Source organism: Ambystoma mexicanum, chromosome 2q (assembly GCF_040938575.1).
Source record: "Ambystoma mexicanum isolate Mex_15411 chromosome 2q, UKY_AmexF1_1, whole genome shotgun sequence".
NCBI classification, from domain to species: domain Eukaryota; kingdom Metazoa; phylum Chordata; class Amphibia; order Caudata; family Ambystomatidae; genus Ambystoma; species Ambystoma mexicanum.
Genome location: NC_090924.1, coordinates 304,780,282 through 304,807,948, shown reverse-complemented (window position 1 = coordinate 304,807,948; position 27,667 = coordinate 304,780,282). Strand labels below are relative to the sequence as shown.

The window sequence follows — 27,667 nt, the reverse complement described above, 5'->3', positions numbered from 1 at the left end:
GGGAACAATTAGGCTCCTGTGCATCACTTCTTAGCCTTGAAAGACTGTTGCAGCGCACTACTATGGGGAAAGCCTCTGGTGACAAGGACGTACATGCACGCACACCCAAACACATACCTCAAGGGACGCTTCTTAACGGAACCGCCGAAGGAAGGGCGCACACTGGCATCAGGCGCATCGCGGCCTACTAACCCACCATCAAAAAAGCCAGCTTTGGTAGCACATCAGTGTTTACCGCAAGGTGATAAAGGCAAAGCGGCATTTATAGGCGTGCATAAATCCCACTTGACGAAAGAGTCAGATATGCCGAAACATCAGTCGAAAAAAACAAGACTCACTTTTCGAGAAAGCACTATAAGAATGAACATAGCCATAAAATACACACCCCTAGTGCCTCTGAAGAGTATGAAGAAACGAATTCTCGTCTGACCCTATCTCTTTAAAAGAAAAGACCTAGGGAAGACCCAGAAGCAGTTGTGTTCCCATTGTCTGAGCCACCAAAAACAGGGACCTGCACAAAAGAGTGTTTTGAAGAGACTATGGCCAAAGTTTCCTCCTTTGTCGACTTTATGAACAAGTATCCTATTCGCCAAAATATTTTAGACCTTGAAATGTCTCAGCCACTTGAGACTGGTCCGCCTCGACCCACTCCTACTCCCACCTTTACATCCATGGATGCCGCCCATGTCTCTCAACACAGGGACAATCAGCCTTACCAGGCAGATCAAGACATCTGGTATGTGGACCAGGATGACCCCAGTCAGGATCCTGACGATTTGTATTTAGATGATCAGGATGTCCCAGATGTCACTATAATTGATGCCCCAGATGTTACAGCGGCAAATATTGGTCATACATCACCTATTGATGAGCAGTTGTACAACGACCTGCTCACCATTTCAACATCCTCACTGAGTAGACAATCCTTGCTGTTACCGATTTTGTGGAGGAGATTCTTAATGAAAAGAAGCCTGTCAGCCAAGGAGTTCGCTTGCTCCAGTCCATTACAAAGAGATTTACTCTCTCTTTCCACACTTTTCCTCACAAGAGCAGTAAACCAGAGAGTTGAGAAACTCTTCAAACCCTTGCCTGGCACCTTATACATCAGGGGCCATGTGAAACCTGACTCTCGTGTAGTCACCACTATTAGAAAGAGAGTCGGTGTTCCACTCTCTACCTCAGAAACACCCCCTAACAATGAGTGCAAGCACCTATACAATTTAGGCAAGCACATCACCACCTCAGGCGCATATATGACCAGGATTGCAAACAACACAACACTGCCAGTGAGCTACAAAAATACTCAATGGGATGAAGTGCTCAAGACCCTAGATCTGTGCCAGAACCTGCTAGGTCTCACCTGCTTAGAATCTCTACAGAATGCAAGGAAGTGATGCAGAATATCATTAAAAATGTCCTGGACTCAGCCAACACCTCTGGGAGAGACATCACTCAAAGTACCCTTCTAAAGAGACATTTGTGGCTCTGTGATTCCGGGTTTAAACCTGAGACTCAGACTGCACTCATCAACATGCTGTTTGAATAGGCTGTCCTGTTTGGGAAGGTAGTTGATGAACAACTCAAAACAGCTAAATAGGAGCACAAAACCATAAAGACTTTGGGACAAATTACAAACAAGCCATCTGTCCAGTGGGGTGTATTTAACACACAGCACAGTTTGTGTGGCCGTGTGGCCAAGGTTTCAATCCATCATACCAACCAGGATCTGGGGCAGCAGGCTCCTCTTTTTACAGTCCCCAGTCTCAATCTACCGCCTATCAATCCTATCAGCAAAGGGGATTTAGCTGAGGAAAAGGGCAAAGCAGGGTTGCAGCCTCTAGAGGCACAGCAACCCCAGCCAACAAATGACAGACCGGTCCACGTTCGCTCCCATGCATCCCCTGTAGTGGGTCGCATAAGACTTTGACCCAGCAATGGGAGGTAATGTCAGATCGCTGAGTGCTCACAACAATGGCAAAAGAGTACTCCAAGGAGTTCATCCAAACACCACGCCACCACCCTCCTCAGACAAGAAAGATGCCTCCAGCACATGTTCTAATCCTACCAAAGGAGATCAAGACACTACTAGAAAAAGGAACAATTGAGCTGGTGCACCCTCTAGAGGAAGAACAAGCTGTTTATTCAGTGTACTTCCTGTTTCCAAAGAAAGACCTAACAATGCGCCCAGTGCTGGACCTGCGCTCTGCAAACACATATGTCAAACCTCAAAAATTCAGGATGACTACGTTGCAGGAGGAAATCCCCTCTGCTATATCAAGATTACGTGGAAAAAATGGACATGAAAGATGCCTACTTTCATATTTCAATATTGCCAGCGCACAGAAAATACCTGAGATTCATAGTGGGGGAATAGCACTATGGTGCTAGCATTCGGCATAGCCTCAGCCCCCAGGGTGTTTACAAAGGTCCTAGCAGTAGTGGCCGCCCACTTATGAAGGTAGTCCATTCCACTGTACCCTCACTTAGATGACTGTCTAACGGGAGACACGCCTCAGAGGTGCCTGCAAAACACACAGCAAACAGTCGACCTAATGTTCCAATTAGGATTCTCCATAAACGAGAAAAAGTCAAATCTAGTGACCAGCCAAGTAAAACAATTTCTTGGGGCATTAATAAAAACAAATGACGGACTAGTGTTCCCCTCCAACAAGAGGGTCCAAAGCATGCTGTTTCAAACAGCTCAGTATGTAGCCGGTCATCCAGTAACAGTACGAAAGGTAATGCGCCTTCTAGGAATGATGGCTTCCTGCATCTATCTAGTGGCACACGCCCGACTGCGCATGCATCCAATGCAAGAAAAGGGTAGCGAAACAATGGTCGCAAGCAAGCAGTATGTGTGACGATCTAGTGGTAGTTTCACAACCTCTAGTACAATTGCTGCAGTGGTGGTCCAAAGACAACCTGTTAAAAGGATAACCTTTCGACACACCAGCAATCAGAGCCACTCTTACAACAGACTCGTCCCTAACAAGGTGGGGAGCTCGCTTTCTCCATCACACTGCACACGGAGTGTGGACACGAGCATTCATCAAAAAGCATTTCCACCTTCTAGATCTACTAGCAGACTTCAGAGCACTTCAAGCATGCAAAACACAGCTAATACACAAAATAGTCCTCATCCTGACAGGACAGCACCACATCCATGTTTTATATAAACAAATAGGTGGGACATATTCTCCCAGGCTATCCAAACTAGCCCTGAACATTTGGCCGTGGACGCTAAAACACAACACGTTTCTGGTAGCGTAAATGTTCCAAAGGAACTCAATTTACTGGCAGAAGTGTGGTGTTTCCCTCCGAACACGAATGGAAAATAAACAGACATACTACACGACGTCTTCTCAAACTGGGGGTTCCCAGAAATGGACCTCTTCGCTACTCAAGAGAACACACAATGCTTAGATTATGCGTCCAAGATTCCCCAGAAAGCTTTCAAATGGAACGCACTACTAATTAATTGGTCAGGGAAATATGCGTACGCCTTCATCCCCCAAAACCTCTTCTCAACAAAACTGTACAAAAGCTACCCCGGGAACAAGTAACACTTATCCTGATAGCACCAATGTGGTGTGAGAAAAGAGAAGGTGTCTCACCCGCTAAATCCCAGGGGTCGGTCTCTCAAGTGGTCAGGCCACAGCCATCCCCTTTGGATCCTGGGGATGGACCACTGCAGGAGGATCACCTTGGTGAGGGGTCTTCGGGAGTAGGAGTGGGACACCTGATGGCGAGACGCGGTATCCCTCACTTCCCTGCAACACCTTTAACCCATCCTACCCAGTATGATATATGGAAATTCTACTCCCCACTCCCCCCACCCCCAGAGTGGTACGGCACCGCAAGTGTGCTCAATTGAAGGTCTCTGTAAGATATTCAGCCAAGAAGTGGCAGAAACAAAAGTAAAAGATAAGGAACTAGAATTGGTGTGAATCTAAATGGTCTACGACCGTTTAAGCAAAACCAATTGCACAATCGAAAGTCTTTGGTTTTTGATAAAAAGGGGTCTGAGCCCGAATGAGGGAGACCAATCGTGACCATTGTGCTAAAGGGATCTGAGCCTGAACAAGAGGGATCTGTGGTCCGAGCTCTAACAAGGGAGACCAATTGCGAACCTGTGAATGTGAAAATCCTGATTAGAAAGGAACTTTGGTGTTTGTTACGTCAGGCCCGCTGCAATAAGAGACTGCCATTAGGAGAGAGACTTTGGCAGAAGGCGCTGATACCTATGCTTTGAACTGTTTCCTTGTGACCAAGAAGCCAGAGGGTCTGTGTGAAGCTCAAGCGTGCCGCCTTGTCCTGTGCTGAAAACGCGGGGAATGGAAGCAAACTGCTCAACTATCCTGATATATCATTTCTTGAACACTTTTATTTTGTCCCACACATTTTGTATTTAGAAGTAAGTATTGGCAATAGGTTTATTAGTATAGGCCCTTTTATTTTGACAGACTCCACTAGGATTGCGTTAATATTTGAAGGTCGTAACTTGCTCCCATCCTTAGATTTAGGATTAGATAAGCACTCAACCAACTCATTAAAGTTCAATAAACACCCTTGAACTGTGATCACTTGTCTGTCTTCATTGTTCGATACCATCCCTTCCTTACAGTGGGTACGGCAAACAAGGTTCTCACACCTGCAGATAAAGTCCTTGTCCTCCCATGAAATTGTTGTCTCCAACCAAAATGTTAACAGAGGATCAAGGGACAACAATCCACCCGTGCCCTCAGACATTGAATTTAGCAGCCTGGCTCCCGAGGTCATAGAATTTGGTCACTTACCTAGACCAAAGATGTATGGAAATGCACGTAAATCAAACACGCGGCATTGCTATTTTAACGAATGGAAACATTTTGTGTTATGGTGCAAGTCATGTTCACTCAATCCAGATGAATGCTCACTGTCAAATATAGATCACTATCTACTAGATCTATTAGACTCAGCCTTAGTCTTTAACTCACTAAAATACACCTAGCTGCTCTCTCAGCATACACCACTTCACGGAGCAAAGTTTTTTGGTGAAACGTGGCAGTAGTTAAAGATTTCATAGAAGGTGTTGAGAAATTGTACCCTCTGCTTCTAATCCTACTCCCGGGTTGGACCTAAAAATTGTACTTAAAAGGCTCATGCATGCCCCTTTGGGCCTATGCACAAAGCAGTCTTAAGCATCTCACATATAAGACAGCTTTTCTTGTGGTTATTACATCTTTCAGAAGGGTCAGTGAACTGCAAGCACTATCAGTACAGGACCTCTTTATTATCCACACAGGCGAGGTAGTACTACGCTGTCACCTACGATTTTCACCTACATTATGTCTAAATTAAATGTAAACCAGTCAATAGAACTTCCTGCGTTTTTCCAACACCCTACAAACGCAGCATATCAAAGTATTCGTACACTAAATGTACGAAGGACTGTCATGTACTACCTACAAAAGACTAAAGCTATCAGAAAAACAGACTGTTTTTGTATCCAATACCACAGGAAGATAAGGTGATCTTATCTCCAAATCGGAAATTTCAAAATGGATTGTCACCTGCACCCAACCTTCTGATTCTCTTGCTAAGAGAATATTGCCATTCAAGCCCAGAGCATACTCAACTCGAGGCACAGGGACAACTCTAGCATTCATAGCAAATGTGCCCGGAGATGCCATTTGCAAAGCTGCTACCTGGAGTTCAGTTCACACTTCCTCCCAACATTACTGTCTAGACCCACATTCCAAGGGTGATACACAGGTGGGACAAGCAGTGTTAAAACATCTATTGCAGTGCTACCTTTGAACAACCCACTTCCTCTCCAAGTACTGCTCGCTAATCTATGCAAAGAATGTGATTCTAAGCAGATCCACAAGCCTCAGAAGACATACATTACTTAACGTAGTATTTCTGATGCTTATATCTGCGTAGATTCAAATGCGCCCACCCTTCCTCCCCTCTTGGAGTTCATTGTTCTTGGGAAAATATACACTCCATCTTGTCAGAAGCAAATAATCTGAGGGACTTGACGCGTGAGGAATCATGGGTACAGTCGGCATCATACTAGGGAGAGAAATGCAACCACACCCAGTCAAAGTTCCTTTTTTCGAACGTCAAAAACGTTATGTTTAATACTCTGCAGCTACCCCTAGATGTCGGCCTATGCAAAGTATGTGAATCTAAGCAGATCCAAGCATCAGAAGTATGATTAAGGTAAGTAATGTATGCCATATATGCATCTATACCTGGAGCCGCCGTGTCATCTCCCTCCGTTTCTTTGTTCCTTTTTCTCTACGGTCAATGTGCAGGAATGTTTTTTTTTCTTGTCATTACAAACTTCAGAGAGACTAGAGGAGATATTTATAAGGACCACTTGTGAATAGCCCTTTAAAACTAGTAGTACAATATAATATAGTCACAGGGTCACTTGCTTACCCCAGATCATTCGTGTCTGCACGGTCGTATGTGTTAATATTTATTAAATCATAACGTACTATTCCAATTTATATAAAAAATATCAATTTATTTATTTTTTATACAACACATTTCCATAAAAACATACACACCTACTGTTTTATAAGTTGTTGATACACAATTCTAAAAAACATATCAATTTCAGCACACTCCTACTGTACATCGACAAAATATTGTGGTACCTAAATTCATTACAATTTGTATGTATCCATAAAATGAATTTGCAATAAGGATCTGTCGTTAGCTACCCTTTCCCATTTAGGAAACACACACCAGTCCATACAGTTATTCACTGTCCGTGCTACCGTCACTCATTCCATCATTCAAACACTCACAACACACCCAACATATTTCTTTCCTTATAATATTAAGCTATTAGCTAGGAAATTCTTCAGGGGTATGTACCACATTCATTTGCAATGAACACGTTAGTTTTATCTTCTTGGATTCGTTGGGGGTACAACTTCTAATAACCTCCCTCTGATCCTTTCTCCGGGCAAGATCACCAAGTGAATATCTGTGGGAAGCAAGTAAAGGACAATCGATTTTAATACTCGACAAATCCTAGTTGTAATTATTAATAAATACAACATGCTGTGCTAAGTGTCACAGCAGAAGGTAATCATTGACTTAGCAACTCCTTCGCATCTATCTTAGGCTCATATCCCATGGGACTCAGTCCAGGTCTCGCATGACTCGATCATTGAATGCTTATTTTTCAAAAAAAACATTTCCAAATACTGCAATACATTGGCTACCTAATTTAGTCTACCCAACTTATTTGGGAACATTAATCTAATGATTCATAACTGTTTTTCAACATACATCTTATCTCATTGCCTCAAGTATGTCACTCAGTCTTTTTTTTGTTTTTTCTGGCCTCTCAATGTTGCAGCTGCCACTCGACACAAGTGCAATGGGCAATATTACTTCCCAATATTTGTCCATTCAAGGTCGCCGTCCCTGGGCGAATAAAGGATGCAAATATTTAAATCTGCTTGGTTCTCATAGGTGTCAGTTGACATAGCAAAATGGTCTACTCATATTCTTACCCTGACTGTATACTTGCAAACCCCAAATTTGGTTCTGCTAGCGAATGGATTCAGTCAGTTTTATTTTGGATCCTTCTGCCTTCTTTTGGCCAATTAGAGTGTACTCCAGGGCCAGAGGCTATATGGGACACAACAACCGGCCAGTCGCGAGTATACAATTTTAGCTGCCCTCTCACTTAGTCAATTTGGCTATTCATCTACATTGTTGAATATACAATTGTATTTATTATTCTTACCACGGATATGCGGCTGTAGGGCACTTTTACTTTCAGGGGCCCGTCTGTGCCGAGAGTCTAGATTCCGCTCTCAGTGGGAAACCGCACATTTTACACTGACCGATGTGTGGATGTCATCAACTTGTGTCGGGTTGGTTTGTGGTGGACGTGATGTGTTGTGGAGAGAGACTGGTCTTTTAATATGGTTGTGTGTGTTTGTTGAAAGGAAAGGGATGTGTAGTATCTTGTGTTTTGATGTATCTGCTCTGCATCAAGTGCACTGATGCAGGCAGTTGAATGGTATGAGGTAGCATGGAACCCTGCTGGGTTTCAGGATTCCATGAATAGCAGTTGGGGATTCAGGATGGGAGATTACATGAAGAAAGATGCATATCCCTGTAGCTCCTACTCCCTCTTCATAGCTGTACCCTGTAACCAATAAAGCCACTTCCTTTACATTAAAAAAAAAAAAAACTTCTGGGCTAGGGTGGACAGGGAAGGAAAAGGCAACTATAATGATGCACTTATGGTTCGCTAGTGTTATGGATTACACCGTCTAATTATCTACCTCCTTGTGATTCACCCTTTTGGCAAAGACATACCCATTATTTTCTTACCTGAGTTTTCTTTTAGGGGTAAATTGCTATGTTGGTCAAAAATCGCTCACTCTCCAGTTTCTGTCTGAGCTACCTGCGTTCGCCCCCATCCAGTTGGTCCATGTCTCGCCTGACTGGAAACTCACATTTCCCCTGTTTTTCAGCATCTTTTTATTCTATTGGTGCCAGACTTCACGTGACTGCATCGTTACGTGATCTTCTCTGGCTACCAGGGTGCCTTTCTCTATAGAGGTGCAGCTGGCCATGTCCTGCCTTCGGCCCCCCTCCAGCACACCACCATTGCATCGGGCCGTCCACACACGGCGTGGCTAGGCTCACCACATCGCCACTGTCCACTACACGCCTAGTTTCTTCTACGCATGTAAGTACTTGGAGTCCTTCATCCAACTCTGCATCACTCCGTTAATTCAGTGGGAGCTCATGTCTTCAAACATGTTGTATTTAGTGTCTAACCCCATACCATAACCAAGCATGTGCCTATTGTAATTTCATTCTCCATATCTCGTTACAACTTTCACTTAATCCTTAGGCTGCACGTCATAATTAATTTAATTGCAATATTTATTATTTCGGATCCAGGTGTATATTATTGGTCCTCTAATGTCCTCTCCACTACAGCATTTACCTTAGGCTATTCATGACAAATTCTGTCGGTGATTCTTAAAAGGACTGTGTAGCTGGAGAAATGTAGTTTGTGTCATTCTATTACCCAGCTCACAAGTGTGTCTAATAGTGAGTTTGATAGCCTTAATCTCATCTCTGTTACAGTCTCTAACTGTGGGCATTTAGATGGACCCTCCCCCACCCCCAAGTACAATTATCGTGTTTTTTTCTTGTCTGCCACTTTTAACACTTGTTAGAAATTACACCTAAATTGGGTTTTAAACCCTGTGATAATTGTGGGAACATAATTCTGTCTGATCCGCATCTCAGGTGTCTGATGTGCTGGTGGAGACCACGACACAGAGAAATGCATGCTCAATGCACCCCCAGGGAGTGAGCTGCCAATGTGCTCCTAGTGGCCGCCCATCACTCTAGATCACAGCCAGAAACGCTACTGTTGGTGAAATCCTGGTCATTGGAGGGGAAGGATGAGAAAAAAAGAAGGCACATTAATTCCCAGAGAGAATCCTCCTTGTCTAGGCCACTCCTCTTCCTTCCAGAACTGACTGTGTCTGCTGGTTATGTTGCAGGTGATAGTTGGGGGGTGGGGGGGAATTCTGCCTCACCACTTAAATCAGTGGAGCTTAGACATTCCTTTTGAGACCCCATCCTCCACCCGAAAGAGTGGGAATAATTTAGGTTGCCAATGCTGACATGGTTTGACAAGACAAGCTACCTGAAAGGCCCAGCTGCCTCCTCCAAGGCCACTTCTGGGCAGGAGAAAGATGACATCCACCCACGGATCTTAGTTACATGCCAAAAGTGCTGACACCTTCGGCCTAGTTTTTGAAGTGGCAGGTACCATGTGCTCAAACACTTCCTCTTTGGCATCCTTCAAAGCCAGCACTGTGTAAACCATACATGCATAATACTTGCAACACAGAACTCTCTGCCTTTTTTAAAAATTATTATAACTATTAATTTCTTGTTTTGTGCCACACGCCTATAGACCGCAGGGTCCACACAAAACAGAGAAACAAGACAAGATGAACCAGGAGTAATCAGCACGTAATGATAAATGAACTATCCGATCCCTGTATTGAATAAGTGTGTTTTAAGTGCCTTCTTAAATGAGGCCAAAACAGGGATGTCTCGTAGAGGAGACGGAAGGGCGTTCCACACTTTGGAGGCCCATACGTCAAAGCTGGTGCCCGCAACATTTGTAGTTTGAAGCATGGCTGTACAATCTTTCTCTCATTGTTCGACGGTAGGGCCCTTAGAGACAAAGCAACCTTCAGTCGATACATCAGGTGTTGAGGCGCCTTGCCAGACTGACATTTGTAAGTCAGGATAAAGATTTTACGTAAAATCTTATGTTTCACAGGCAGCCAATGCAAGGAGTGTCTGGCAGCATGAACGTGGTGCTGCTTTTCAAGGCCACAAACAGCTCTCACTGCCCCGTTCTGGATCATTTGTAGTTGATGCAGATTAGCTTACATGGTACCTGCTATCAAGCTGTTGCAATAGTACAGTCTTCAGATAATGAGAGCTGATGCCAAGAGATCTATTCTCTTCAGAAAGGAATGGACTAATCGACTAATCTGCCTCAGCAGCCCAGTGACGTATGCACATGAAGAGCTTTAAGTGTGAGATATCGTTATTCATTGAAAGCTTTGATTCAAGGTAGACGGCCAGGGTTTTCACGCAGTGTGACACAGTGCTAGAAATAAAATTTCAATTCAATTGATAGTACAACCTGCAATCAATAAATTACTATACCGTGGGTCCAGTTTTTCAATCGTGGACCTGAGCCCAAAATCAACAGTTCTGTTTTATTGCAGTTCAGGGCTAAAAAGTTGGTGGCCATCCATGAGTGAATTGAGGAATACATTTGATGAATGGCCTCTGAATCCCGATTATAGTTGCCTGATAGCCCTAAGAGAATCTGGGTGTCATCTGCAACAGTTTGTAAACCTGACACCCAGGCTATCCAGGTGGTCTATTAAGGGCATGGTGTAAATGTTGAAAAGGGTTGACGAGAGACAATGTCAATGAGATGGGAGGAGCCTGAAAAGTCTCCGCCAGCACCCTGGCAGAGGGAGTGCTTAAGAAGGATTCTATTCAAGCAATGGCACTTCTTGAGCAGCGTGCGATGTGATCCAACCTAGAAGCTAGTATTGAGTGGTCAACCAGGTGAAATGCTGCTGAAAGGTCGAGCAGAAATGCTGTGTGCCAACTATCAATGAAGCCTGCAATGGTAGATTTTAAGTCCAGGAGAGCCATCTCAGTGGCATGCTTGGCACAAGAAAACTTTACCAAGCAGGTTGTTTATCTCGATACTCCTGGAACTGGAGGTATGCTATTCGATACAGAATCTTCAAAAGGAAAGGCACATTGGTTATAGGCTGATAGTTGCTTGCTACTGTGGGGTGCAGGTTTTCCTTCAGAAGGGGAGTGGTCCAGGCTGGCGTGTATGAAGGAGTCCCTAAAAGATACATTAACAATTTGTGTAATCTATGGGATCAATAGTTCTAGGGAGTCCTTAATGACACTCGCTGGACAGGTGTCCCCTATGCAAGAAGTTGGCTTCAGCCCTTTTACGATTTCATGGGCCTCGCCTTCGTTAATCTGTTTAAAAGAAGCTTAGGATGATTGTAGTTGACATTGAGACCTGTAGTATCATGGGGGTGATGGCAGAGGTGGTTGTGACTTCTATTGAGGCTTCTTGAGATCTAATAGCAAGTTGGTGCTTAGTTATTTTCCCAGATAGTTTGTCCTGAATGTTTTGGCATCATGAGTTGCTTTTATTTCACCTCTGCAGTGTGGGCCTTTGTACCTTCTAGTTCCTTCAGGATAAGAAAAAGTTCCCTCGAGCTAAACCTTGCATAAGATATTCTGGTGTTGAAGTCTGCCTATTTCCTGAGATGTTGTCTTCTAGCCCATCATAGCCTTCTTATAGGCAGTTAACGGAACAGGGCATGCATTTTTGTGCCACATGCATTTGCATGCCCTTTTTTGCTTCCTGAACCCAATGACTTTGTCAGAGAACCATCTGCATTTTTTGTCTCCATTTGAACTAACTTGTTCCTTGCTGGAGCGAGCAAGTCGGTAGCTCTCATAATAGCCTGTTGGAATAAATCCACTAATTTGGTGTTTTCGGTGGTAACTGATACCACCAACCTGCCCTGTTAAATTGTCTACAGATTCGTTAAAGTCCCCTTTGTCACAAAGGGGGAAAAAGAAATGTTCCTGGTGCACCTAACCCAGAGCTGGACTCGGCAAAAGACACTTGTTCACTGTAAAGTCCCCTGCTTGGTATATGAGTACCAGCAGTGCAGTGAACCTAGGGCGAAGGGCCCTTCATATTGTGCAGCATGGGCGCCTCAGAGGTAGCGCACTGCGTCCTTGTTGCTTAACAGGGGCCAGTTAGAAAGAGTCTACATCTCCCATTTTAGTCCACGAGTTGAATCATAAGTTACAACTTATAACCATCCTAGCAATGCTCTAGTAAATGATTGGGGAAAGAAGGCTGTGGCTGAGATGTTGGAGGGAGAAAAGACAAAGTTATTTTTCCGAAAACTTTGTCTTTTCTCCCCTGAACATTGCAGCCCCGGGGCTTCCAACCCCTCCCACACCTCCAGCCCTCTACTTAACTTGCGGCGGCACGCATCGCTGTGTGCCTGCAACAACTATTCCCTTTCACCTCTGTGATCGGGAACTGGCGCTGCAGGGTCCTAAAACGGCTGCGGGAGACTCCCCCACAACCTCCATTCACTGTATAGTGAACAAGGGTGCGGAGGACACCCCCCGCAGCCTTTGCCACCGAATGAGGAATTTAGGTGAACTTTTCAGCCGTTCAGAATTTTCGAATGGCTGAAATTCGTCCAAATTTCCCATTCAGGTTTGTTTTCCTCTGGCTTTTTGGACAATTCCCTAGTCCAGAAACGCACCCTAAAAGACAGCTTTAAGCTAAAATAGGGTACTAGCTGGTCAAACCTGTGCTGAAGCCAAAATGAAGGCTGATTTTTTTTATTTTTTTTTATTTTTTTTTTTTAGGGTATCAACCAAATAAACCATTATATATTCACCTCTGGAACCAATGAGACAGAAAAGAGGAGGCCCCTTTGAGGCAACTGAGCAGCAGTGGTGCCACCGAGATGCCAGAGCGCACTGCTCCCTTTGGTTCGATGCAGAGCCTGCTCTTGGAACTGCTCAGAGAAAGAACACACTCCTATACCAACAAACTAAACAGGAAGAGGAAGTTGAAAACTACAAGATGGAAAACTTAGTTCCTGACGCTGTTGTCCAGCAGCCACTGAAGAGCCACCCAAGCCCAGTGAACTACAACTCCCAAACCTCCTAACCAAATCGGGACACCCGAGTTTCCCTACCCCAAAGGGATGCTGGAAGGATGCGTAAAGGCACAGCTCCCAGTGAGTCAATGTGGGAGTTAGGAGAAAGAAGGGATGGTGGCTGCAGAAGAATGAGCAGAGAAAGAGTTTTGGCGAGAGCTGGTAGGAGTCTGGAGAAAGAGACTGGAGAGGAGGAGCTGGAAGGCAAGGAGAAGCTAGCCCTCATAGAGATTCGTGAGGGTAATGTGGTGAACCAGAAGGAGGACTCTGACAAAACACATAGCTAGCCCTATTGCTATGAGGGAAGTTCCCTATCTAGCACAACTAAAGCTAAAGGTGTACACCAATTCCAAAGTAAAAGGTCTTCTGCCCGAATCCTAACAACTAACTGGCCCTACCACTTTAGAAAACACCTAACTAAAATGAAAAAGAGGAGGTTTGCACAATAGCCTCGAAATAGGCTTTTGACTGGCCCAGCTTGTAATTGACTTGCTCTCAGTCTCAGTTTGTTTAGAATATAATGGTATAGTGTTCACAATCTTCGTATAGAGTCTCTTGGTTAAAGTGAATATTATCCTCAGTATGAGTTTTACTCTCCCCTTGTTAAAGAAAACGGTTTCTTATATTACTTTTTTCAGGTCTTATAGACTGCATTGGGAATACTATCGAGGCCAGATTTAGATAGAATTATGAATACTAGCTTCACATATAGACAGGATTTTCAAAGGTGGGCCAATACCACATTTGGATATTGTGAATATTGGTGTGCATCACATATAGAAGGGACTGAATATCGGCCAGTGCTGTATCTAGATAGAAATGCAGATATATTCACGCGCCACATCTAGAAAGAAAGTAGTAGCACATCACTTCTAGACATCGATGCCAATAACCAACCCACTAACAATTTCACCCCTCTGCATACACCTCTCAAACTCAAACCAAACACAACCATATAGCACAACAAACTGCACAACCCTCACTACACCGCAACAACAAAACAAACCACGCAGACTCGCACAACAGCTACCGACCAGAAAACACCCCAAGCACAGCAAAACGTGTTAACCAGGCTGAGGCTGCCAATGGAACCTCACTGCTCTCTTGCACTTTTCCCGCTCGTTCCCACTAACTCACCCCCCCTTCCCTTTTCAGAGCCGCCAGAGCGCCAGGGGATCACTCCGGTGGTGATAGTGTGCGGTACAAATATCCTTTAACATTAACAAATGTCCAAATCCCTCCAGGATTACTCAAAACAACACTTCCTTGTCTCTCACCTTCGTGGCACTGGGACTCCCCAAAGTCTTGTGGCACCTTGGTAGGTTTCTTGTTTCTCAATCACAATATTTAACTTACAACTTCTGCCTACTGTGGTATTGCAAGTCCCTGTGGCCTCATGCACTTGTCTAGCCTTGCTGCAAAGCATTTACCTTCCTTTGACTCTGTTCTCCATAAGACGTATGTCCATCCATCTTTAGTAGCCTTGATGGCTTATCTAGGCTCGATATAAAACACACGTATCATTTTCAATCTGTTCTTCATAGTGCGTGTGATACTTGGCTTCTCTTAAGTACTCATGCTTTTGGTGGCTATTCCAGCCATGATGTATTGTATTCGGGTCTCTTTCGCTCTGTTTTAGTGAGGCTATGTGTCCATTCCATTATCTGTTTCTTGTACCTGCGTTGGTTTCAGTGCTCTTGGAAACCAACAGTCATAGGCCTTGCTGGCATCTAAAAGTCAGTAGCATCGGTTTCCCTGTCGGTACTTCTCTCAGCGGAAAAGGCACTTGCCGCGTGGAGCTCAGGGACCCGGGCTCCTTTCCTGTCCTTGGTGTCGGCATTCGTTGCTGGGTGCCAGGCCCACTACTGCTCTTCAGTGGTCACGCCACCAGTGAAGACAGATGTCTTCCCGTCATATCTCTTCCCCTGATGGGAGCCGTTTGCTCGGTCAAGGCACCTGCCATTCAGCCTCCAGCTAGCAGGTCTCACTTCGTTCACACAACCACAGCGGCTCAATGTGGTTCTGCCCCTCTGCAACATCTTTGCCACAGAATTCTGACCTTGAGGAACTTTTTAGTGATATCATAGGCTTGTACCTGCGCAACCTTATTTTTTTGGGGGATATTCAAAGAAATCCCTGAGAACGAGTCTTTTCTTGTTTATTTTTTATTATTTATTTGTTCTTTGTCACATGAGTGTAGGTCACAACGGAGTCCCTCTACTCCGTCAGTAACATATAAGACAATTTGGAATGTGCCTGTACTTACTTGCATCATGATAGATTGTTATGGTATATCCTTTTGCTGATAAATTAAGTTCCAATTCAGTGGTATTCAATAAAGTATTTTATTTTGGGTTTTCAGCCCCTCTTGGATGACACGTGTTTCAGCGTATGGACATCGCCTTTTTCAAATCCGGGCTGATTTTAATTTATCAAGAAAAAGAAAACACATAAAAGAGCATTTTGAAACACATATATGAACGCCATATCAAATTCTAACGAATAGATGTGACCTCACTGTGTTTAACCACATACCCTGTGTTGCATAACAAAACATTTCACCTTGTGCGTTATAATAAACCAAATTATGAGTGTGTGCCATTACGTAGGAGCAGTAGATGGAGGGATGGGGTGTAGGTTGGGAGGAGAAATACATGGTCTAATCTTAATGAATACGTCTGCATCTGGTTTGTGTGCTGCTTTTGGTAGTCTCCCCTATTACTTGGTGCGCTTGCCACCACTACGTTTACCAAATAGTTACATAAGTCGGATCTTACCCCTTAGAGCGCTGAGGTTCAAAAAATAGTATTCCCGTCTTATCGAAAAACCTAGATTCCTGGGCTCAATCCCTCCTATACAAAAAGCATAAATACATACATTGGTGTAAAAATTGCAATATCATTATTTGAAAAGAAATACAGATTTTCTATAATCATGGCCGTGAAACTTAAATATATAAGGAGCGAAAACGGGCTAACCCATTCTGCACATAAGGATAGTCATTACGTATCAATTCCTAGCAGAAGGAAATAGTATTGTCATTGTTGCTATGGGCTCTTTTCTAGGCCCTTAGGTACCAAATTAAAACCGCCCAAGTTATTTCAAAGCCACAATCGGCAATACGTGTAGTCCTGAACCGATATCCTTGCTGGGTGCGTAGTCTTTAAGAAAAAGTTCAATCCGTTACAAAGCGTATTTATGTTGGCAATTTCCAAAATAAAACATTTATCTATTCCTGGGTTTACCAGTCTGGGATTAATATCACAGCACGATCTAAAGCATGCCCCTTACTTACGATGGGCTTCCTTCCTGGTTCAAGGGTTTACCTAAAAAGTCCATCACTCGTGCTTCAAGCATCGGGTTTCCTCTGTCTTGGGGCTCGTTGTGTGTTACTTTATCCCAAGTATGCCTGACTCCATCATCACTTTCCGTTTGTTCGAAAAAGTGGCGGCTATATTTTGGGATGGTTTACCATGTTCCCCTGTGTATGAGGTTACTCGTGCCCCTTCCATACCGTAGTTTACGGCAGCTTTATGCCATTTCCTGAAATCCTTTAGCCCATGTTCACATATTATTTATTGTGGGCCAGTGTTTTCAAGTGTGAGTGAACGTCGAGCAAAAAATAAATGATACTGAAAATGAAACGTTATTCATAGAATATTTCCCAATGTCACAAAAAGGTAGAATTTAAACTACTGTCCTGAATTAGAGTGAAATTTGTGATGCAGTGTGTTTGTCACTATAAAATCCAAGATGTAAAGGATTATGGTTAGTGTAGTTTTTATGCAACACTTACAGGCCGATTCATGGAATTAATGTGCGCCGAAAATACGGCGAAAACGTGCGATTCGCAGAGAAATAGCGTAAATCGCAGTGCAAGTGCGATTATCGCACAGAAAACATCGCACATCTATTCATGGAAGTCCGTGCACGCGCAAAATGTGGGATGTGCGCTGAATAAGTGCGCGGCTCACGCTGGCGCACAGGTCATCGAACGCTGTGCGATAAGGCCACAGCGAATTTGCGCCATAACAAAAGTAGGCGTTACACGCAGAATGGGGAACAACTACAACACTTATTCATGGAATCGAATAGGGAAAAACAGCGCACGGCCAAAGACGCGCACAGGCCCATACATGTCCGCCACACGAAAGCAGGCGGTAGCGTCCCTGCGCAGGAAAAAATGTGCGCTAAAGTTCCACACGCGCGAGAAGTTCCACACGCGCGAGAAGTTCCACACGCGCGAGAAGTTCCACACGCGCGAGAAGTTCCACACGCGCGAGAAGTTCCACACGCGCGAGAAGTTCCACACGCGCGAGAAGTTCCACACGCGCGAGAAGTTCCACACGCGCGAGAAGTTCCACACGCGCGAGAAGTTCCACACGCGCGAGAAGTTCCACACGCGCGAGAAGTTCCACACGCGCGAGAAGTTCCACACGCGCGAGAAGTTCCACACGCGCGAGAAGTTCCACACGCGCGAGAAGTTCCACACGCGCGAGAAGTTCCACACGCGCGAGAAGTTCCACACGCGCGAGAAGTTCCACACGCGCGAGAAGTTCCACACGCGCGAGAAGTTCCACACGCGCGAGAAGTTCCACACGCGCGAGAAGTTCCACACGCGCGAGAAGTTCCACACGCGCGAGAAGTTCCACACGCGCGAGAAGTTCCACACGCGCGAGAAGTTCCACACGCGCGAGAAGTTCCACACGCGCGAGAAGTTCCACACGCGCGAGAAGTTCCACACGCGCGAGAAGTTCCACACGCGCGAGAAGTTCCACACGCGATCGGGCCTGGGGGAGCGTGTGCGTGTACTTCAGAGGTGTGCGAGAAGTTTCTCACACGCGATTGGCCTGGGCGCGTGTATTTCAAGGGTGCGCGAGAAGTTTCACACGCGATTGGCCTGGGCGCGTGTATTTCAGGGGTGCGCGAGAAGTTTCACACGCGATTGGCCTGGGCGCGTGTATTTCAGAGGTGCGCGAGAAGTTTCAGACGCGATTGGCCTGGGTGCGTGTATTTCAGGGGCTTGCGGGTGTTTTTACACGCGATCGGGCCTGGGGGAGCGGGGTATGTGTATTTCAGGGGCTCGCGGGTGTTTTTACACGCGATCGGGCCTGGGGGAGCGGGGTACGTGTATTTCAGGGGCTGTCATGATGCCTATCTCTAAGGAGCCAGGCCGGGCCCAGCAACCCCAGAGGCAGACATCATTTTCCCCAGGGAAGTCTCAGCGGGCCCAAGTCGGGGCCCTTTGGACTCAGTCCTGGCGCCTTAGGCGCCAGGCTCATAGAAGAGGATATGTGTTTAAGTGCTTGGGTGCACACTTACCTGATGCAGACCTGGCTGCTTCATCCAGGCCCTCTTGAGGCCTGAATGGGACTACTTAACCTGTAGGACTACTTCACCACCCGGGTGTGGTCGGGGAAGGATACATACCTGATTGGTGGAAGGATACATACTAGGAACTTCTTCCAAGGCTCTTTAAACCCCATCCGAACAGCCACACATGCTTCGCGTTGTTCTGCACCTAGCAGCTGGACGCTCACCATGTCAGCTCCTGCATCCTGACTTCAGCCACGCCTGCCAGCACCCTGGAACACTGCAAGGGGAGAAAGGAAGAGAATAGGAGAAGAAAAGCCCTTACCTGCTAAATCTGCATCCCAGAGTCATTTCTCCAACGGCCCTGAAAAGGAAGACATAATTTTAAAGGCATTTCGTTTCGATCGCTGCAGCGCTGCATTTTACTCACCTTTGCAAGGCGCTTCCATCTTCAGCACCGATCTTCCGGATTCAGCTACGCCCCGGCGCCTAGAGGAAAAAAGACAAGAACAAAGGTGAGAGGGAGAAAAGGAATAAGGAAAGCTCAGTTTCCTTTTAAGTCTTACCTGTTGGATTATTCCCACTGCATTTCGGGTCCTGCCGCTTCCTGGCATCTCCGGACCCCGGCCCCTATGGGGAAAAAAGACAAAGACATTGAATGAGCGAATGCAAAGACATTACCTGAGCGCTCATCCAGAACTGTTTCACTTCGGGTCGGCGCCATATCTCCGGCACTCCGAACCCCGGCCCCTAAGGGGAAAAAGACATAAGCATTAGCGCTTGCTGCAATTAGACAACGAACATTATTATTAAGCTTGAACCTTTGAACAGAACTTTTACAGCGCCTTACCTGAACAGTCAAGCTTACCTGAACTCCCATCAATCCTCAATCCAGTGAAGTAACTGGGTTTCAACGCGCCCCTGCATCAGAAGCAGGATGGAGAGCTCATCCTTCCAAACCCTAAGGTGAGGCTTCACGGGGAATCGTGGAGGAGGTATCGTGGAGGGTTGGAAGGGAGTGGGAGGCTTGAGCATTGTTCCACAGTTGGTAATACTCCCTTTTCACGCACAGGAGGGTATCCAACGAGCCAGGGAAGCCAGAATAGAGGGGCCCTTCCTGTCCATCTTCAGAGTTCTGCGCCTTCGACGCCGCGCCTCTGTGGGAACCAGGTGAGCGTTACAGAACGCGAAGCCTTACCACAATTTCCCACCTGGGCGCTATGGAGACTTCCGAGACAGATCAGCTGGCCCATCTTTTAGGGGAATTACGGGCAGAAGTGCACTCAGCCCGCCAGGAGACTAATGCTCTCAGAAGGGAACTAATCCTATCCAAGGAAAGAACTGATGATCTGGCCAAAAGGTTATTGCAGGGCCAGGCAGAGCACACTCCTTTACCTGTTTCCGGAGATATTTCTACAACAATGGGTTCGAATAACCCGGTACAAATCAATCTACCTGGACACATGCCTTTGGCCCCGCCGGAACGTTTTGCGGGGGATCCCAAGAAATATGCCGTTTTTATGAACCAATGCCGTTTACACTTTTTATGCAGGCCCGGGGCCTTCCCCAACGACCAGACCAAAGTAGCCTTTGTACTATCTTACCTCAGTGGCTGTGCTGCCAATTAGTCTATTCCATTGGTAAATCAGGATGATCCCATTCTCCGGGATTTCCAGGGCTTCCAGGCCATCATGGAAAGATTGTTCGCTCGACACTCGCAGGGACAGGCCCTTGACAACGAACTGCTATCCTTACGACAAGGTAATCAGGATCTTTTGTCCTATATCGCCACCTTTAATAGACTAGTTGTGGAAACCGGATGGCCTGAAAATAAAAGGATCACATTGTTTCATCGAGGCCTGCGCGGAGAGCTCAAAGATGTTATAGCTCAGATAGTAGATCCACCCCAGGCCTGCGCAGACTACATAGACTTAGTGGTAAACTTGATCACAGACTTCAAAATAGAAAAGCAGATTGGCTCAAGTATGAAACCAGAGTACCTATCAAGACCCACGTTAACTCCAAGAGTACTGACGTTTCCGAACCTATGCAAATTGGCAGTGTTAAAGGACCATTAACGCAGAAGGAACGAGAGAAGGCGACAAATGCAACTTTGTCTGTATTGCGGAACTTCCGGTCACTTTCTTCAAAGTTGTCCAGTTAAACCACCCAAGAAGGTGGTTGGAGCCACTGATAATGAGTTATTGACACCTGGTTCGGGAAACGACCTAGCCCGACAAGCGTAGGGGTCCGCTTGCCGAGCTTGAAAACAAACTCTTTGACCTCGCATTTTGTCATGCCAATGGTGCTTGTGAACCCAAAACAGCCTCAGCAGTTGCATGCTATAAAAGCATACATAGACAGTGGAGCTATTGGAAATTACATAGACCGTGAATTGGCTTCCAGGATTAAGCTTCCTCTCCGCCCGAAGGTAACCCAAGATGTAATTACTACAGTTGATGGAACCGAAATAGCCTCAGGGCCTGTAACGCATTCCACAGTTGAAATCACTCTGGTGGGTCAGGACGGACATCGGCAAGCAATCGTGTTTGATGTGATCAAGGCCCCAGAATTTCAAGTACTTCTTGGAATCCCTTGGTTAGAAACACATAATCCGAGAATAGACTGGCGAGCAAAGAGGATAACTTTTCCTGATTGTGAACCAACCTGTTACCCAAGGAATCCAGCTATGGGTCTAGCCTCTGTAACTTCCACCCCTGTACAGTTACCATCTGAATACCAAGAATTCCAAGACGTTTTTCAGAAAGAGCAGGCTAACACCTTACCTCCCCATCGATCTTACGATTGCCAAATCGACTTGGTACCCAATGCACAACTACCTTGTAGTAGGATTTATGCTCTTACTGAACCTGAGAACCTGCATTTGCGCCAGTATTTGGATCAATACCTGGCCAATGGTTTCATTCGCCCATCAAAGTCACCAGTCTCTTCCGCTTTGTTCTTCGTACCTAAAAAGGAAGGAGACCTTAGGGCCTGTATTGACTACCGCGCCCTAAATCAGATAACGATTAAGAATCGTTACCCTTTGCCCCTGATATCGGAGCTTATCGACCAAGTAAAAGATGCTCGTGTGTACACCAAGCTAGATCTCCGAAGAGCTTACCACCTGGTACGTATAAAAGAGGGCGACGAGTGGAAGACTGCATTCTGCACCAAATTTGGGCTCTTTGAATATCAAGTAATGCCCTTCGGTTTGTGCAACGCACCTGCCGCCTTTCAGTACTTCATGAATGATGTTCTTCGGGAACTTATCGATGTTTGTGTCATCGTTTATATTGACGACATCCTGGTGTATTCCTCCTCAGAATCTGATCACAGAAACCATGTTAGGGCAGTTCTTGAGAAATTGCGCCAGCACAAACTATTTGCCAAGCTCGAAAAATGCGTTTTTCATACCACAGAAGTGGAGTTTCTCGGATTCATCCTGACACCTCAAGGAATCCGAATGGACTCGCGGAAAGTGGACGCCATTCTCAAATGGCCATCTCCTAGCTCTGTGAAGGGAGTGCAAAGCATGCTTGGCTTTGCCAATTTCTATCGAAGGTTCATCCCGGAATTTTCTCGAACTGTTCAACCCATCACAGCTCTCCTAAAGAAAAACAAACGCTTTGAATGGACTCTTGAGGCTGAACAAGCCTTTCAGGACCTGAAAACCAAATTCACCTCTGCACCTGTATTGAAGCACCCGCGCCCAGATCTCCTTTACATCGTGGAAACCGATGCATCCAGTTCGGCCATGGGAGCTGTCCTGTCGCAAAGAGACCCAGAAACTAACCAACTACACCCTGTAGGCTTTTGGTCCAGAAAATTATCTCCACCTGAACTCAATTACGCAATTACCGACAAAGAACTACTGGCTATTAAATCAGCTTTCAAGGCTTGGCGTCACTATCTTCTCGGTGCAAGACACACCATCACCGTAATTACGGACCACAGAAATTTGCAGTATTTAAAGACGGCCAAAGCTCAATCTTCGCGAGAACTCCGATGGGCTTTATTCTTTGCGGAATTTGATTTTGTAATTACCTATCGCCCTGGCTGCAAGAATGGTAAGGCAGATGCCTTATCCCGGATAGGCATGGAAGAACCCAATTCGAGTTTAGAACCTGTGCCAATCATACCGGAACAAAGAATTCTGGGCTTGACTTCATTGCAAACCATTGAGGACATCCAAGCTCAAGTAAAACAGCTTTTTGACTCTTCTGCCTTACTGGAATGGAGTCAAAAGGGTCCTCACTACACCGTTAAGGATGATTTACCCTACTTCCAAGAGCGGTTATTTCTGCCAAGTAAAGAATTGCAGGAACTTGTCATTACCCGTCATCATGAATCATTAATGGAAGGACACCCCGGTATCGCGAAAACAGAAGAAAAGATCAAACGCCACTTCTGGTGGCCTTCTTGGAGAAAAGACATAAAGTCATTTGTGTTGTCTTGCGGAATCTGTGCCCAAAATAAGAGTCAAAAGAAAAGGCCAGCCGGCCTACTTCAACCTTTGGACATTCCACCAGCACCTTGGCACACCTTGTCAATGGACTTTATAACTGACCTGCCTCCTTGTGGTGGTTACAACACGATTCTCGTAATAGTGGATCTATTCTCCAAAATGGCCCATTTTATCCCTTTAAAAGGATTGCCGTCAGCTTCCACCTTGGCCGAGGAATTTATGGAAAATATAGTGCGGTTACATGGTTTCCATTCCATATTAGTCTCAGACCGTGGAAGTCAATTTATCTCCCACTTTTGGAAGAAATGTTGCCAACTAGCACAAATAGACGTGCGGTTATCCACCAGCCACCACCCCCAGACCGACAGACAAACCGAGAGAACCAATCAGACTCTCGAGCAATATCTGCGGTGCATGTTACACCAATCCGAGTTGAATTGGAAGGACATCCTTTGGATTGCAGAATATGCATACAACAATTCAGTGCATTCTGGAACCGGACAGACTCCTTTTTATACCCTGTATGGTCACCATCCTCGGACCTCTGACCTAGATCCACCTCTGACCCTGGAGATGCCTGCAGTAAATCACCTACATTCCACAATAACCCAAGCCTTCAAAGAAGCTACAACCCACTTACAGCAAGCCAAGAAAAATTATAAAGAAAACGCTGATTTGCACCGAAGTAAAACTCCTCCTTACCAAGTAGGAGATCAGGTATGGCTAGCAACTAAACATCTACCCCTCAAGGGTCAGCGAACTTTTAATCCCAGATTCATTGGGCCTTACCCCATCAAAGCTATTATCAACCCAGTGGCCTTTAAACTCGATTTACCATCCAACATGCGGATTCATCTCGTTTTTCATGCATCTCTTCTAAAACCAGTACAACCTGGAACCAGACTGTCTGAGCCCCCAGGCCCTGTCCAAATTGATGGAGAATTAGAATTCGAAGTGAAAGACATTTTAGATTCCAAGATAGTTAAGTCGAAACTCTTCTATCTTGTTGATTGGAAAGGATATGGACCTCAGGAAAGATCTTGGGAACCCAGTAACTATGTTCACGCACCACGATTAATTCAAAGATTCCATCGAAGATTCCCGCACAAACCAAAACCCCCGTAGGAAAAGACCTTGGGAGGGGCCTTGAGGGGGGGTACTGTCATGATGCCTACCTCTAAGGAGCCAGGCCGGGCCCAGCAACCCCAGAGGCAGACATCATTTTCCCCAGGGAAGTCTCAGCGGGCCCAACTCGGGGCCCTTTGGACTCAGTCCTAGCGCCTTAGGCGCCAGGCTCATAGCGGACCCCAGTCCTGGCGCCTTAGGCGCCAGGCTCATAGAAGAGGATATGTGTTTAAGTGCTTGGGTGCACACTTACCTGATGCAGACCTTGCTGCTTCATCCAGGCCCTCTTGAGGCCTGAATGGGACTACTTAACCTGTAGGACTACTTCACCACCCGGGTGTGGTCGGGGAAGGATACATACCTGATTGGTGGAAGGATACATACCAGGAACTTCTTCCAAGGCTCTTTAAACCCCAACCGAACAGCCACACATGCTTCGCGTTGTTCTGCACCTAGCAGTTGGACGCTCACCGTGTCAGCTCCTGCATCCTGACTTCAGCCACGCCTGCCAGCACCCTGGAACACCTGCAAGGGGAGAAAGGAAGAGAATAGGAGAAGAAAAGCCCTTACCTGCTAAATCTGCATCCCGGAGTCATTTCTCCAACGGCCCTGAAAAGGAAGACCTCATTTTAAAGGCATTTCGTTTCGATCGCTGCAGCGCTGCATTTTACTCACCTTTGCAAGGCGCTTCCATCTTCAGCACCGATCTTCCGGATTCAGCTACGCCCCGGCGCCTAGAGGAAAAAAGACAAGAACAAAGGTGTGAGGGAGAAAAGAAATAAGGAAAGCTCAGTTTCCTTTTAAGTCTTACCTGTTGGATTATTCCCACTGCATTTCGGGTCCTGCCGCTTCCTGGCATCTCCGGACCCCGGCCCCTATGGGGAAAAAAGACAGACATTGAATGAGCGAATGCAAAGACATTACCTGAGCGCTCATCCAGAACTGTTTCACTTCGGGTCGGCGCCATATCTCCGGCACTCCGAACCCCGGCCCCTAAGGGGAAAAAGACATAAGCATTAGCGCTTGCTGCAATTAGACAACGAACATTATTATTAAGCTTGAACTTTTGAACAGAACTTTTACAGCGCCTTACCTGAACAGTCAAGCTTACCTGAACTCCCATCAATCCTCAATCCAGTGAAGTAACTGGGTTTCAACGCGCCCCTGCATCAGAAGCAGGATGGAGAGCTCATCCTTCCAAACCCTAAGGTGAGGCTTCACGGGGAATCGTGGAGGAGGTATCGTGGAGGGTTGGAAGGGAGTGGGAGGCTTGAGCATTGTTCCACAGTTGGTAATACTCCCTTTTCACGCACAGGAGGGTATCCAACGAGCCAGGGAAGCCAGAATAGAGGGGCCCTTCCTGTCCATCTTCAGAGTTCTGCGCCTTCGACGCCGCGCCTCCGTGGGAACCAGGTGAGCGTTACAGAGGCTCGCGGGTGGTTTTACACGCGATCGGGCCTGGGTGAGCGGGGTACGTGTATTTCAGGGGCTCGCGGGTGGTTTTACACGCGATCGGGCCTGGGGGAGCGGGGTACGTGTATTTCAGGGGCTCGCGGGTGGTTTTACACGCGATCGGGCCTGGGGGAGCGGGGTACGTGTATTTCAGGGGCTCGCGGGTGGTTTTACACGTGATCAGGCCTGGGGGAGCAGGGTACCACTCACCGTCTGCCTTGCGTCTAGAAGAACACGTAGCCAACACCCACCCGCTGTGAAGTAATAGCGTGTGAACCCCAACGCCTGCAAAACACACGCACCGCACCCCACGAAAAGCAACGCCCGTGCGCGATAAGTCACAGACACGAATACGCGCTAAGGGCCTTTGGTCCAATGGAATCGTGTATGCGTGCTGACGCGCTAAGGGCCTTTCCTCGATTCACACGCTGGCGTGCAGAATTTTCACGTGCCAAATCACTCCGTATCAAGCTGGCCACGCGTAAGCACACGGAAGACCACGCTCCTGCCCAAAAAAAACCGAATTACTGCCCCCCAGAACCCCGAGCAGCCTCCCACGAGCCATCTGCTGCTGCCTGCTGCCACCGTGCCCTGCCATTTGGTGCCTGCACATCAGCCATCTGCAGGGGTCCAGTTGCTGTATCCACCCCTGCTAGAACAGAACACTCCCGACTGGGATACCATCGCTCCACAGCCCAGCCCCAGGACCCAGTTGCCCACCCAGGCCTGCCTCGGGGGTCGCCATGTCGGGGCAAACACCATCCGAGACCACTGCCGACCCCCAGCCAAAGGGGCAGAGGGCCACCAGCTTCAGTCAGAAGGAAGTTGGTGTCCTGGTGGAGCTTGTCCTGGGGCATTATGATGCCCTCTTCGGATCACCACGCGCCGACAAGGAAGGACGGGACAGGATCTGGGACGACTTTGTGGTTGCCATCAACGCGGAGGGGGTGGCAACCCACAACATCAAGCAAGTCAAGAAGCGCTGGGAGGACTTCAGGTCCAGGACCCTCATAAAGGCCTGGCGCCTCGTGGAGGGGGGCCGGGGCAGCATGAGTACCATCCAGCTGAGGGTCCTGGAACGCGTACGCCCAGCGCTCCATGCCCAGATCCTTGAGAGGCAGACCCGTCTGGAGTCGAGCGGTAAGTGGCCAAGCATTGCTGTGTGAGACAGGGCATGTTGCAGCGTGCTGGTTGTCTGATACTTGCCTGTATGTGTGACATAGGCCATGTACGCGTGTGTGTGTGTGCGCAGGGACATCATGGTCATGCATGTGAGACCAGTAATGTGTGAAGCACACGGTTGGTGTATGTGTTTAAATGTAACATGGGGAGCCCTATGCGGAATGGACACATGAGAGCATGCCAGTCTCTGTTCCTGGACATGGGTGTGGGTGAGGGATGGGTGCTGATGCCATGTACATGTATGGTGTCCATGTCTGTGTTTCTGACCTGCGTGTCTGTGACTTGTGGATGCCATGGATGCATGACACATGTCTGTGACAATGTTCAGATTCACTGATGCAGCCTAGTTATCCTTCCATCCACTGTGTCTGGGGTGTACGAGTCCAGATGGATGAAAGTACGTTGAAGTGTGTGCATGTGATAGGCATGACCCATGATGCATGTGAGTCCAAAAACAACATTGTATGCTTCGAGTCCCTTGGAGATGTTTGCTTATGTCCATAGCATGCGCCATGCCTGTTACTGCATGTGTTTTGCCTGCACTGACCCATGTGTTGTGGAGGGACATGATGGAAGTGATCTTTGACAGTGCCACTCATCTGCTATTGCTTCCTGTCTAGGGGACCATTGTACAGTACCCTGATGCTTGTGTTCTATGTCTCCCTCTACACAGCGCAAAGAGAAGAAGAGGGCGGAGACAGCGCTGTGGAGCTAAGCGGCGGGGATGCCCCCACGGCTGCAGCGGAAGGGGTGGGTGAGCCCCCACAGGGGCTTGCAACGGCGGAAGACGGTGTGGAGCCATCCAGGTTGGTGGTTTCCA

General features: G+C 46.7%; 1 protein-coding gene across 2 annotated transcripts in view; it reads left to right on the top strand.

The window, feature by feature from the left end:
* The window catches only part of CHTF18 (chromosome transmission fidelity factor 18), a 1,093,968-nt gene that overhangs the window by 460,257 nt on the left and 606,044 nt on the right, over positions 1–27,667 (top strand). The window lies entirely within an intron of this gene.